This window comes from Pinus tabuliformis, chromosome 5_2 (assembly GCF_031772625.1).
Source record: "Pinus tabuliformis cultivar Carrire ecotype Pingquan chromosome 5_2, CPIR1, whole genome shotgun sequence".
NCBI lineage: Eukaryota > Viridiplantae > Streptophyta > Pinopsida > Pinales > Pinaceae > Pinus > Pinus tabuliformis.
Window position 1 is genome coordinate 1086941634 of NC_142306.1, and position 14392 is coordinate 1086956025.

The following is a 14392-nucleotide window of genomic DNA, read 5'->3' on the forward strand; positions in this document are numbered from 1 at the left end:
ATCTGGCTGAACTCATAAGACTGTTAAATAATATGCTGAAAAAGGATTCCAAGGTCAAATGGACCATGGAAGCTAGGCAAGCCTTTGAGGATATCAAAAGAGCATTGACAAACACACCAGTCCTAACAAGCCCTAGATTTGATCAAGATTTCATGATTTTTTCTTTTTCTTCTAAGCATACAATTGCTGTTGTTCTGCTACAAAAAGATGACCAAGGCTGTGAAAAACCCATTGCATTTTTTAGCAGAGCCCTTAGAGATGCTCCTTTGAAATATCAGATCATGGAAAAACAAGCCTATGCATTGGTAAAAGCCATCAAGGAATTCAGAATCTATATCCTTTACTCTCATATAATTGCCTATGTTCCTAATGCAGTGGTCAAAGACATTCTAACCCAAGAAGGAATTGAAGGCAAGAGGGGCAAGTGGATTGCCAATATCCTAGAATATGACATTGAGATTAAACCTACCAAACTGATAAAATGACAAGGCCTAGCCAAACTAATGACTGAAACCAATTTTCAAGCCCTTAACATTAATGAACTGGACGACGAACAGGAGATGGCGACTCCACAGATCAACCAAGCCTTTATGCAATCTCCCTGGTATACTGATATATGTTTTGTATTATTGAACCTGCAAGCTCCTCCAGGGTTGTCCATAACCAAGAAAAGATTCTTGAAAATGAAAGCATCAAAGTTTTGTATTATTGACAATGTTTTATTTTGGAGAAATCATGAAGGGATCCTACTCAATTGCTTAACAATAGAAGAAACTGACAACGTCCTCAAAGAATTTCATGCAGGTGACTGTGGAGGACACTTATACTGGAAGTCCACAGCTGATAAAATCCTAAGGGCTGGATTTTATTGGCCCTCCTTGTTTACTGATGTAAAGAGATTTGTAATGTCTTGTCACAAATGCCAAATTTTTTAGGGCAAGAGGAAACTGCTACCTTTACCACTCAAACCAATTTCAACTGAGAGACCATTCCAGCAATGGGGTTTAGACTTCATTGGCGAAATTCACCCTCCATCCTCTGGCTAGCATAGGTGGATTCTCACTGCCACAGACTATTTTACCAAATGGATAGAAGCCATCCCTTGTAGGCAGGCCAATGACTCCATTATTATACAATTTCTAGAAACCAACATCTTGTCCAGGTTTGGTTGTCCAGACAAAATCATTACAAACAATGCTGCTGCTTTCAAGTCCAAGAAAATGATCAACTTTTGTCACAAGTATCACATGACCCTAGGCCATTCCACTGCCTATTATCCTCAAGGTAATGGCCTAGCCGAGTCTTCAAATAAAAGTCTCATTAATATCATTAAGAAATTTTTGGAAGAAAACAAAAAGAATTGGCATAAGAAGTTGGTAAATGCACTGTGGGCAGATAGACTGACCACCAAGAGATCAATTGGCATGAGTCCATATGAACTGGTCTATGGGCTAGAAGAAAAGTTTCCTACATCTCTAGGAATTCCTGTGATCAAGTTGCTGCAAGAAATACAAGCTGAGCCAAATGACATTCAGAGAAGGATTAATCAGACAATTCATTTACAGCAAACAAGAGAAGAAGTCTATCAAAGAACCCAAGTTCTACAAGAAAAGCTCAAAAGAATATTTGACAAAAGAACCAAAGCTAAAGATTTCTTCATAGGAAACAAAGTGTTAAGATGGGATTCCAGAAGGGAGGACAAAGGCAAACATGGTAAGTTTGATTTTCTATGGAAGGGGCCATATGTCATCTATGCTATACAAGGAAACAACGCCTATTTTCTAAGAAGTTTGGATGGCTCAAACATTGAGGAAGGCCCAGTTAATGGGAGAATGCTCAAGCATTATTTTGACTCCCTTTGATCAAACACTGAACAGGCATATATTGTACATAAATACTAGTATTTTCCAGTATTTTCAGTTACAGCAGATAAATAAAGCACCAAGTGGAGCATATTTTGAGAAGACCAGGGTGCTGCATTTTTTCCCTTTTTTGAATATATGTGATCCCGGCATTAGAAAGCAAAGAAAAACACAGGGTGACTATCAAGTGATGAGGAGAAATTGTGAGAAACAGGTAAAAACAGATCTGCAAATTCACAGCAAATCAGCTCACTGGGTGCTGCCAGCAACTATCTAGGATCCTAACCAGTGGTTTCCAACAACAGAGAAATTCGGCCTGCAGCAAGAAAGCAGAACTCAGGCAATCTGACCTGCTGTTCTTGGCTTTTCACCTGGAAAAGCCATCCCCAAGTGGAGCCACTGTTAGCCTCCTATACCAATAGTTTTTCATCTCTCATGATTGACAGTGGAAGTGCCAAAAATGTTCACCTTCCATTCTGCTAAGGTTCCATTTTTGTGAAAGAAGCAGACAATTAAAAAATGTAAAGAGGGTATGCCTTAAAAGAAAAATCAAAGGGCAAGAAAATGAGTTGGTCAAAGAAAAAATAGAAGAAATGAACCCCAAATAAAGACCATGAAAGTGGCTAGTCCAAATTGCCACTACTACTTTGATGGGTGGTCCAACAGCTCAAGCTGGGCCTCACCATGTTTTAAATTGCATGTTGTAGACTAGAGAGGAAGTACCTGTTCAAACAGTTCAAGCTTGACAAATGACTAGGTGGATAGAGAAAGAAAGGAGCCCAACTGCTTAATCTGGGCCCTTGGAAGTCATAAGGGTAGACTTAGATAGGAGGGCAGCAAAAAGAAAAGAGAATTATCAGGGTTTGCAAGGCTAAGTGCACCCATCCAAGGAAGAAAAAATGTTAGGCATATCAGGTAGGGTAGGCAGTTGAAGGTTGCAGAAAGCAAGATCTAAGCATGTCACCTAGGAAAAATCACAATGATGTCACCAGTAGGAGAAAGGCAAGAGCAATGGCCTATTTGGCAAACTACTAAACCATCACTAACTTCCCTCATCCCCTTCAAAAGTTTCTTACTAACCTCCCCATGAGCACTGCAGGATCTGCCTGATCAGTCCTCCTTACACTCCTCATTTGTAAAAACTTCATGTCAGAAGTGACTCCTCTTTTGAAAAGCAGCCACATTTCTTGTGTAAAAATTCTTTTCACTTTGATCTACTCCCTAACTAAGTTTGTTTCCCAAAAACTTAGTATCTATCACTTCTCATTCACATTCCCCTCCAATACTAACTACTAACTCTATCTACACTAAATCCCCTATGTTCCCTTTTCCCTATTACTATAACACCATGGTGTATAAAACCCCATAAAATGTATAAATATCCCCCCCTTTAGCATTATAGCTAAATAACACCTCTAAGGGAGACATTAGTCCACCAGGGACTACAGTCAACCCTTGCTTTGGGATTATTCTAACCTCTGGTTAGAGCAATAACCTACACTAAACCATCATTTACCCTTTTTTCCGAAAAATTTCATGAGAAACCCCTTTCCCCCCTCTCAAACCTAACATTCAAAGGTTTGTAACCCCAACAGATTTGCCCGCATATGTTAAAACCCATTTAAAAAACCCCCTAACCCAAAGTCTAAGACCCGAAATATTTAAACGAATATTTTATTCGCTGGCGGGTCCCCACCCTAACTTGCACGATGGGTCGGGGCGCCCGCCAGCCCTCGATCTCCCGCCTCCCTCAATCCAACGATGGGCGGGCAATTTCAGTTTTAAACTTGCCGCGGTTTAGCGTCTAGGGAGCAGGTGGTTTTGCTCCTGTACGCTGGACGCGTGGCAGCCGGCGGAGGTGTTCGGAGCCCCCCTCCCCGATACCGCCTTCTCCCAAAAGCGGTGCGGGTAGACCGCTTACCGCCTCCTCTGTCACGTCACCCCCACATCATTGTGACGTCATACCACCGGTCCCTGCCACCGTGCCCCGTGACCCTCCACATCATCTCACGGCCCCCACATCCCGCCACCGTGTCCCGCCATGCTGGCCTCCAGCTCAGCATCCACGTCACCATCCGTACCTGGGCCCGCCATGACGTCATGCTGACGTCATTAGCAGAAAAGCGACAATAACCCACATTTTCCAAAATTGTCGTTAAAAACGTGCAAAAGAGCCGTTTTATGTCATTTTCACTCGAAAAAGACACAGTCGCCGTTTCATTTGTTCACTGTGAAATTTGCCTCCAAGCCGCGAAATTCAAAGCTACAGACGCCGCAACTCACCAATTTAGCTGCATTGTTCATCCACTGATCAACCCGAAGGCTCTCGGCATCGTTTATCCAGGTTTTTGCCAGAATTCACCTATTTTACCCGTGTTTATGCCATTTCTCTGCAATATTGTCCATTAAACACCTGGTTATTCCCAAATTAAAGATTGTCTCTTAGTCAGTTCTAGACTAAAACAACTTGCATTGCCTCCTGCTCCAAAATTCGATGTTACAACAATAATTCGTGGTCTTAAAACTGCAAATTGACCTCCCAATCGCCCGGCATTGTTCCCTTTTGCCAGGTACATACTTGAAGGACCAAATTTTACCGAATTATAATTATACCCCCTCCTCTACAATTCATCTTCATTAGTCACAATCCCTGTGAATTTACCAAAGCAGAGCAGAGGCAAGCCTGCCTAACCTGCCTATTCCTCTTTGAAGAACATATCTAGCACCTGCATTCAATCTGCCAATTGACTTCTAGAAAAGCCTTGCAAGCTATTGCACTTACCTTGTAACATTCAGAAACTACACAATGGCTGCTCCTGCACCCAGAGCTCTCAGTGTTTCCCCCATGAATCCACCAAATAAAGAGCTTGAGTCCCTGCCTCTTGCTGACAGAGATTTCCTCATCCAAGACTTTGTGGGTGACAGGGACCATTTGCAGACCTTCAGGGAATTGAGGGATAACTATTTGAACAACAATGATACATATGGGATATGGGAATCCAATCTGCCTTATTACTTCCTCCCATCTGTCAACATTTTTCCAGAGATTATCCGCCTATGTGCTGAGAATTATGATCCAAATCACAGAGCTGTCAAGTCTCCATCTAGGAGCATCCGCTTCCACATTAATGCTGAGTCCATCAACCAGATGCTCAACTTCAAACAAACTCAGCTATTGTATCCCTTCTCTATGAACTATCTGCTGGATATGGGTGCCAAGCTTTCCACTGCTGACATTCAGAAGATCACCCAGACATTTATGAGAGCTGACCGGCAGTCCACAGGACCACCTCCTTTCTTGCATGTCCATTTTACTAATGTGGGCCAGCTTCTGGTTGACATGATATCTTATGTCTTGGGCTATAAAACTAGTGAGTTCGTTGATGAGACAGTGCTGGTGTTATTAGCTGCTTATAACCCAGGCCAACCTCCTGCCTACAAATATAATTTTGCTAAATTCATAGCCAACAAGATACATGACCAACTTTTCAAAGTGGACAGGGAGGGCATATTCAAATATTCATCTTACATCTACCACTTGTTCATGTATTACCAGTCCGAGGCTTTTCAATGCCATATTAAGAAGCTGGATTCTAGAGGAGAAAGAAGATTTGTTATCTTCTGGACATCTGTTTTTCACCAAGTCCAAGATTCACCATACTCATACTGTGAATTTATTGATCAATTTGTATACCCACTCTCTTGCTTATTGATGAGGTCCCCTCCTCCCAGAGTCTCATTTGAAATCCAGAAAACTCTGCAGCTGTCCAAAAATTATAAAATAGGTGATTGGTACCTATACCAAGATCATACAGTCATCAGAATTTATGGCTGTGAGCTCTGTCCATACAGGCTCCCAAAATATGTACCAATGAGACTGTTTTCCTTGGAGTACTATAGGCAGCTCATTCACTCTGACCTCACCCACTTCCATAGTGCTAGAAAGAAAGCCCATCTCAAGTTTAAGCACCACCTGGGCCCCTTCATCATGAACAAAAAAGAGGGATGGCAAGATGCTGAGCAAATCCTCAAAGACAAGTACAAGCTATCAAAAAGCTTCTGGTGGGTCCCTTATGACCTTGAAGGCTTCATCTGTGCTAGGAGGGTCAAGTACAGGCTGCTAGGCTATGAGCGTTGTAAATATCCACATATCGAGCAGTATGCCAATCAGCAATAATGGTTGCAAGATACATTAATTGAGAAACTAACTGAAGAAGAAATAATGCAAAAGAATGTCAAGGATTTGGAAAAAACTCTTGACTTAGATTCTGTGCAGCAGGTGATCTTCAAGCAACCACATCCAGTGGGAGAAGGGACTTCAGCTACAACAACTGTACCAGCCACCCAGGCACCATCTACAGCAGCATCAGGCACGGATAAGGGTAAAGGAATAATGGCTGCTGAAGAAGAAACAGTAAAAGAACAACTTGCCTCCTCAATTGGGTAGCAACAAGAGCAGACCCCTCCACCACAAGCAGAACCACCAACAGCACCTATTTTGCAAACTCCTGCACATGAGGAGAGGGGTAAGAAAAGAGACAGAGAAGAGTCCACTCCTACTAGTGGATCCTCCCAGCAACCTGAGGCCAAGAGGCAAAAGGTTGACTCCCCGATCATAGAAGAAATAAGTGAAGATGTTCTTGAGAGCCCAAGGAAAGAAGGGGAAGACAGTCAGCAAACGGGCACAAGCTCTTTCCAACAAGAGCAAGGACTGCAGGTTGGCATGGAGGTGTCCTCCTCCTCTCAACAGAGCAAGAAGCCTTCAAGCACCAAGGCTTCCTTCAAAGAAATAAAAGCACAAAATGAGCTGTTAAGAATAGAGGTCTATAAGCAATTCCTCAAAGCAACACCAGCGAAGCATGTTATGCTCTTAACCTGCAAAGCAATACCCAAGCGAAGAAAAGATAGCGAGAACACAAAATATGCGAAGAAAATATACCAAGAACACAGAATAGCAATGATTTCATTATTCAGAGAGAAATGTTCACAGGCCTCTTCGAGGGGGCAACCTCCAATAGAGCAGAGCTCGATTACAAAACAAGACACAATGCTCCTCGCAGGGAATCTCTATCCTTTATATATGACTCATACATGCAATACCACGAGACAATATCGTGGGTTTTATTAATACCATCTATCTAATACTACCGCCTATTTACCATCTATCTAATACTTCCGCCCATTTGCAACTAACTGTGGTCCCGTCATTAATTGCGGGTTAACCACTTACAAATATTAATATGGGCTTTATTGACTCTTGACTATGACGTGATCCCAAGACATAAATAAGGGGGTTAGGGTGGGACCCTAACATGCCCTCCCCCTTAAGACTAGCCTTGTCCTCAAGGCTGAAGCTGCGGAAACTGCTGAAGAATAGTGGCTGGTTCCCAAGTTGCATCTTCCGGAGAGGTGTCTTTCCATTTGACGAGGACCTCCTTAATCATGCGGCCGCGCAGGTGCTTGTCTCGTGTGTCTAGAACCTGTTCAGGTTGAAGCCAGATTGACCCTTCTTCGTCCAATTCAGGTAGACTGGTTTGAACTCGGCAATTGTTCCCAATCACTTTCTTGAGGCACGATACATGGAAAACTGGGTGGATTTTTGCTGTAGGTGGCAAAGCCAACTTGTAAGCCACTTCTCCAATGCGCTGAAGTACTTGGTATGGTCCATAGAATTTTGGGGAGAGCTTTTGACAACCCTTGTCTTTGAGTGATGTTTGCTTATATGGTTGCAGCCTCAAAAAGACCTGATCCCCTTCTTGAAATTGGCGCTCTGAGCGATGCTGGTCAGCCTGTTGCTTCATACGGTTCTGAGCTTGATGAAGATTCTCGCGCAGATGGGCAAGCATGGTTGCGCGGTGTTGTAGGAGTTGATCCACGGCTTGTACTTTGGAGCACCCCGTGAGATAAGAAGTAGGGGAAGGCGGAACTTGTCCATAGACTGCTTCATAGGGAGTCATTTTGGTGGTGGCATGATAGTTGGTGTTATACCACCACTCCGCCAGAGGTAACCACTGTACCCAAAGGTGTTGCTTTTCTGAAGTGAAACACCTAAGGTAGGTTTCTAGACATTTGTTGACGGCTTCGGTTTGACCATCTGTTTGTGGATGATATGAAGTACTGAGTTTGAGTTGAGTGCCTTGTATTCTGAAGAGCTCCTGCCAAAAATTACTGGTGAAGATTGGGTCACGGTCGGATACAATAGAAGTGGGCATGCCATGCAATTTGAAGATCTGATCCATGAAAGTTTGAGCAACCAAGGTTGGTGTAAATGGGTGGGGTAGGGCACAGAAATGAGCATACTTCGACAGTCGGTCCACAACCACCATGATGACTGACTTGTTCCCAGACTTTGGAAGACCTGTAATGAAATCCATGGAAACCTCTGTCCAAATTGACGCCGGAATGGGCAATGGTTGTAATGTGCCTGCTGTGTTGACGGTTTCCCCTTTGTGGCGTTGACAGACGTCACATTCTGCTACGAAAGTAAGGATGTCCTGTTTCATGCCGGTCCAAAAAAATGATCTTCTGGTGCGAGCATACGTCTTCTGAAAGCCCGAATGTCCTGCAATGGGAGATGAGTGCAATTCTGCCAAAATGCGACTTTTGAGGGTGGATGTTGGCGATATTACGACTCTGTCCTTGTAGCGAAGAATATCATTCTGCCACGAGTAGCCCTTGCTGGAATTAGGATCTACCTGCAATTGAGAAATGAGTTGAGAGAGCCCTGGATGTGAAAACCATTCCCTGCGAGCCTCTTCAATCCAGTCTGGAATGGGGAGGGAAATTGCGAGCAGAGTACTTTCCTCCTCAAATTGGCACGACAATGCATCTGCTACCCTGTTGTCTTTCCCTTTCTTGTAAATGATCTCATAATCATATCCTAGCATTTTGGCTAACCATTTATTTTGTTGAGGGGAAGATAGGCGTTGCTCCAAAAAATATTTAAGACTGTGATGATCTGTGCGGATTTGGAAACGTCGCCCCAACAAGTAAGGTCTCCAGGTCTCGACTGCATGTAAGATGGCCATCATTTCCTTCTCGTAGGTAGATTGGCCCAGATTCTTCCCACTTAGTTGTTGGCTGGTGAAGGCCAATGGTCGCCCTTCCTGCATTAAGACCGCTCCAATACCTGTTCCCGAAGCATCACATTCAATGACAAATGATTTGGTGAAGTCCGGTAGTGCTAAGACAAGAGTGGAACACATGGCGGTTTTTAGAGCGGTAAATGCCTGTTGTGCTTCCTCATTCCAGAAGAAGGAATTTTTCTTTAGGAGTTGCGTTAGGGGCTTCGCTATGCGGCCATAGTTGCGGAAAAATTTACGATAATAGCCTGTGAAACCCAAAAATCCTCTCAAGCTTTTCAAGGTCTTAGGTTGAGGCCATTCTTGCATTGCCTGGATCTTTTTGGGGTCCACCTTGACACCTTCGCGCCCCACAATGTGGCCCAAATACTCAACTTCTTCCATGCCAAACGAACACTTAGACATCTTGACAAATAATTTATGTGTTCGGAGCAGTTGCAAGAGTAGATATACATGCTGAAGATGTGCCACCCAAGTGCCACTATAGATGAGGATGTCATCGAAGAAGACAAGGACAAATTTTCTGAGATATGGTTTGAGGAGGTGATTCATAAGGCTCTGAAAAGTAGAGGGGGCATTACAGAGACCAAATGGCATGATGAGGAACTCATAATGGCCTTCATGAGTTCTGAAAGTTGTCTTGGGAATGTCGACTTCCTTCATGCGAATTTGGTGATAGCCTGAGCGAAGATCCAACTTAGTGAAGAATTGAGCCCCATTGAGTTCGTCCAGCAAATCGTCAACCACTGGGATGGGAAATTTATCTTTGACTGTTAACTTATTGAGGGCCCTGAAGTCGGGACACATCCGCCACTCCCCATCTTTCTTGAGGACCATGACCACTGGGGATGAATAAGGACTAATGCTGGGACGAATGACACCTGCTTCCAACAATTCCTTGATGATTTTTTCTATTTCATTCTTTTGGGTGAACGGATATCTGTATGGCCGCACATTTGGGGGTTGGGCCCCTGGAACCAATGTGATGCTATGATCATGTTCCCCTCGCGAGGGTGGAAGCTCATGAGGCTTGTCAAAGACCGTCCGATGTTTATTTAAAATCTGTTGCATCTTAGGATGAACTGGCGGAGACATGGTGTCTACTACCTGGATGGCATTAAATTGAGCTACCACTCCATGATGGCCCTTTTTTAACAATTTTTCCATCCTATGCGAGCTCATGATAGAGGGGGATCCTGCCTGAAGTCCACGGAGGGTATGTGTGGAGTTGTTCTGCTTAAAACTCATATATAACTCCTGGAAATCCATTGTGATTGGCCCAAGGGTGCAGAGCCATTCAGCACCTAGGAAAATGTCGCATCCCCCCATGTGTATGGCAAACATGTGGGTTTTCAACTGATAATCCCCCATGTGAAGTTTGACATTTTTACAGCGGCCTTCACATTTCATTGTGCCCCCATCTGCAATTTGGACCTGGAAGTTAGAGACTGCCCGTACATAACAATGCGCTGCTTCGGCGATTTTTTGATGGATGAAATTATGGGTACTTCCACTATCAATCAAGACTATTACTGGGCGATGTTTAAGAAAACCCCTGATTTTGAGAGTTTGAGGGGAAGAGATTCCTGCCAACGCATTGAGCGAAATAACTGGGTCATCAGATACAATCTCCTTTTGGTTGTCTTCTTCGATCGCCTCCGGTTCCTCAAGAGGTGGATCTTCCTCGGTGGAGCTGTAGTCAGTGGCATCTATTTGAAAAACTTGGGCTCCTTGCATTTATGCCCAGGGGAATATTTTTCATCACAGTAGTAACATAGTCCTTGCTTCCTTCTCTCGGCCATTTCCTGAGGTGACACCTTTTGGACCTTAAGTGTCTGAGTCGTGGTATGAGCTTGTGGGGGACGACCTTTAGTGGGGAAATTGGGGCGGCTGTATTGGCCTGTTATGGCACGCTCCACCTTACGGGCTACCTGGCAAGCCTCCGTCCATGTGGGAGGGTGGTGGAGTAGAACTTGAGCTTTGATGGCTTCTTTAAGACCACTGATAAAACATTTCGTGTAGAACTCATCTGAGAGATGCTGAGTGCAGAAGGCCAAGGCTTCAAAAGCGGTGATATATTCATCCACTGTACCCATCTGTCGGAGCTTAGTGAGACGGCCCAAAAAGGAGTCTCCCTGTTCAAAGCGATCTCGAAGAGCTTTGGAAAATTGGGCCCAACTCGAAAAAGGTGCATTGCGACGTTGATGCCATTCTGCCCATTGCCATCGTTCATTGTCCAAGTACATGGTCCCCACTCCAATCTTAGTCCAATCATCTTGGAGACGATTCAATTTGAAATATTGTTCCATTTGTGCTAGCCATGCGGACGGGTTAGAACCATCAAATTTCTGCATTTCCAACTTGGGAGGTCGCTGACTATCCAACTTGGGAGGTGGTGGATGGGTGTGCCAGACGTGAGGAGAGTGGCTAGACTCACCCTCATGGTGGATATGGTCATTATAGGGTACCTCAAGAGCTGGCTCCTTGCCCTTATCGAGTGCTTGCCGTACCAGGCTCGATAGGTCATCAAGCGTCTTTTTGAGCTCGTTCATATCTGTTTCAAGTTTGTCTAGTCTTTCATTGGCCATTGCTTGAGCTCTAGTTGCTACCATACACCAACTTGATGAAAAATTGGGACCGCCAAAATTTTTTTTCTAAGAAATTGAATGGTACCACCGTGCTCAGCTCGTTGTCCTGATGCTGATGGGCTAGGTCACAAATAAGCACTTCGGAATACTGCAGTCGCCAAATCCTCAAACTGTCAATGCCGCCAAAAGTCCTGCAAAAATTATATCCAGGTACAGGAACCCTTCACAACTACTCCGATCTGGTGGATCTGAGATATCTGAATGGTGGAACAACTGCTGCTGCTGATCTGGAATATCCGATCTGGTGGATCTGAGAGATCTGAATGGTGGAACAACTGCTGCTGCTGATCTGGAATAGATGATGTGTGATCCCCCGATAGAAAGGGAACTATGGTCTTGGGGAGTGTCAGGTGCTACAGATCGCAATATACATAAGGGTCTGACAGTAGTACTCGGCCCAATGTTTCAGGGCTCTAAGCAAGGAGGATCGACCGTACCCTTAGCCGTACCACCCGACTACCCTATCGTACGAGCGAGTAATCTCTCCGAGTGCTGTTCTCGGTGTACTGTAGCCACAAGACGGCCGAAGGTTTATCTATGGCGAGGTTTCAAGGGAGCTAGGGGGCTTCCTATATACCCAGAGGGTACGTGGAAGACAGTCCGTGCGCGGTTCTGTCTAATGCGCTACTACTTGAAGGGGTACCCACAGGGGTTACAAGGGAGTCCAACAGACGTGACCACCTCTTGTATTTCCTGCGTGCATGCCTCCCCAAATCCGCAGGTTTACGCGCTCAACGACAAATCCCGTGGTTTAAAGACGCCGGAACACGTCTCTAGCCAAAAAAAATTTTGCTAAAATTTGGAGATCCCACCGAGCCCTGGAAAGTGCTCTGATACCACTTGTTATGCTCTTAACCTGCAAAGCAATACCCAAGCGAAGAAAAGAGACTGAGAACACAGAATATGCGAAGAAAATATACCCAGAACACAGAATAGCAATGATTTTATTATTCAGAGAGAAATGTTCACAGGCCTCTTCGAGGGGGCAACCTCCAATAGAGCAGAGCTCGATTACAAAACAAGACACAATGCTCCTCGCAGGGAGTCTCTATCCTTTTTATATGAATCATACATGCAATACCACGAGCCAATATCGTGGGTTTTATTAATACCATCTATCTAATACTACTGCCTATTTACCATCTATCTAATACTTCCACCCATTTGCAACTAACTGTGGTCCCGTCATTAATTGCGGGTTAACCACTTACAAATATTAATATGGGCTTTATTGACTCTTGACTATGACGTGATCCCAAGACATAAATAAGGGGGTTAGGGTGGGACCCTAACAAAGCAAGAGAGGTTGATGTAAGTGTATGACATACAGGAGGAGAAGATGATCCTCAGTCACTTCAAGCCCAAGGTACCGCAGCCTAAATCAGTTGCAGATTTTGTAAGAACAAGGGTGGAGGTCATGGCAAAGGACATTCACCCCATGGACCAAATAGAGCTGCACAAACAAACGGGGGAAATGGTCTATGCTACCTTGGTAGAGAGGGCCACAATGGCCCATGAACTGAAAGAATCATTGAAGAATACCAACATTCAGTTGGATTTTGAAAGAATGCCCTCCATGGCCAAGGACAACAGGATTAAATCACTAGAGGACATCATCATAGACCTAGGACATGATCCTAAGGACCCAAAGGGCGTGAGGGCCCTCTTGAAGAAGAAGGAAACTGATCTTACTGCATTAAAGAAAAGGCTGAAACTGCTTCCCACCGAGCACCCCCAAACAGCAGAATTGCAGAAGGAAAAGGAGGTCGATGAGCAACTTGATCTAATCATGCAGCTCAATCAAAAGGTCATTGATCTGGAGAAGGAGCTAGAAGGGGCACTACAAAATAAACAGGGAGAATCCACATCCCAACCTCCTCCGATTACCTCAACCACTGCCACCACTACAGAGGCAGCGGTAGCCCCTGCAGCAGTAGCCCCTGCAACTACAACAGCAACAACAGCAGCAGCAGCAACAACCACAGCCCCTGAGTCCAGTTTGAACATGGAAGGTTTGACAAAGGCTATCAAAGATATGGAGCTCCAAGCTACTGAGATCAAGGAGGCCAAGGAAAAATTAGCAGAACTAGAGGCCAAATATGAGAAGTCAAAGATGACTGTAGCAGAGCAGTGTAGAGAAATTAAGGCCCTCAAAGACAAAATAAAGGCCTTAGAAAAGGAGCTCAAATTGGAAAATGCTCTGGCAGAAATAAAGAGAATTTTGTGGGTCCGGATTGACCAATCCATTACTAGACAATGGAAGTCAATCAAGACTGTACATGAACAAATGGATTTGATTGGCCAAGCACAAATTGAGATTCAGAAGGCCAGAACAGTACTGGGGAACAGGCCTGAGCAGGCCAATAGAATGATAAATTTTCTGAACAATCAGACTAAGGAGGAACTAGCAGCCATCAACATTGTTAACAGAACAGAGGCTGTCCTTACGGCTAAAAAGGTGCTGACTCTCAGGAATTTTGTACAGACTGTAGAGAGAAAATGCCATGAAATACAGGCTGAGGTAGATGAGTACAAGCTCAAAATAGGAACACTGCAAGGAAAGGGATTACCCAGCCTACTAACTAGCACAGGAAGACTGCTCCCTCGTGAGCAATATGCTACCAGGTTGACAAATTTTGTTGAAAATCAAATTACCGCATCTGCCAGCACTTCTGAGGAAACAGGGCCACCAACAGGGCAGAGCCTATATGATAAACTTGAAAATCTATTTTTCATAGAACATGAAATCAATCACTTATTTGAAGTTCCTCCAAATTTTTATAGATATACAGAGGCAGAT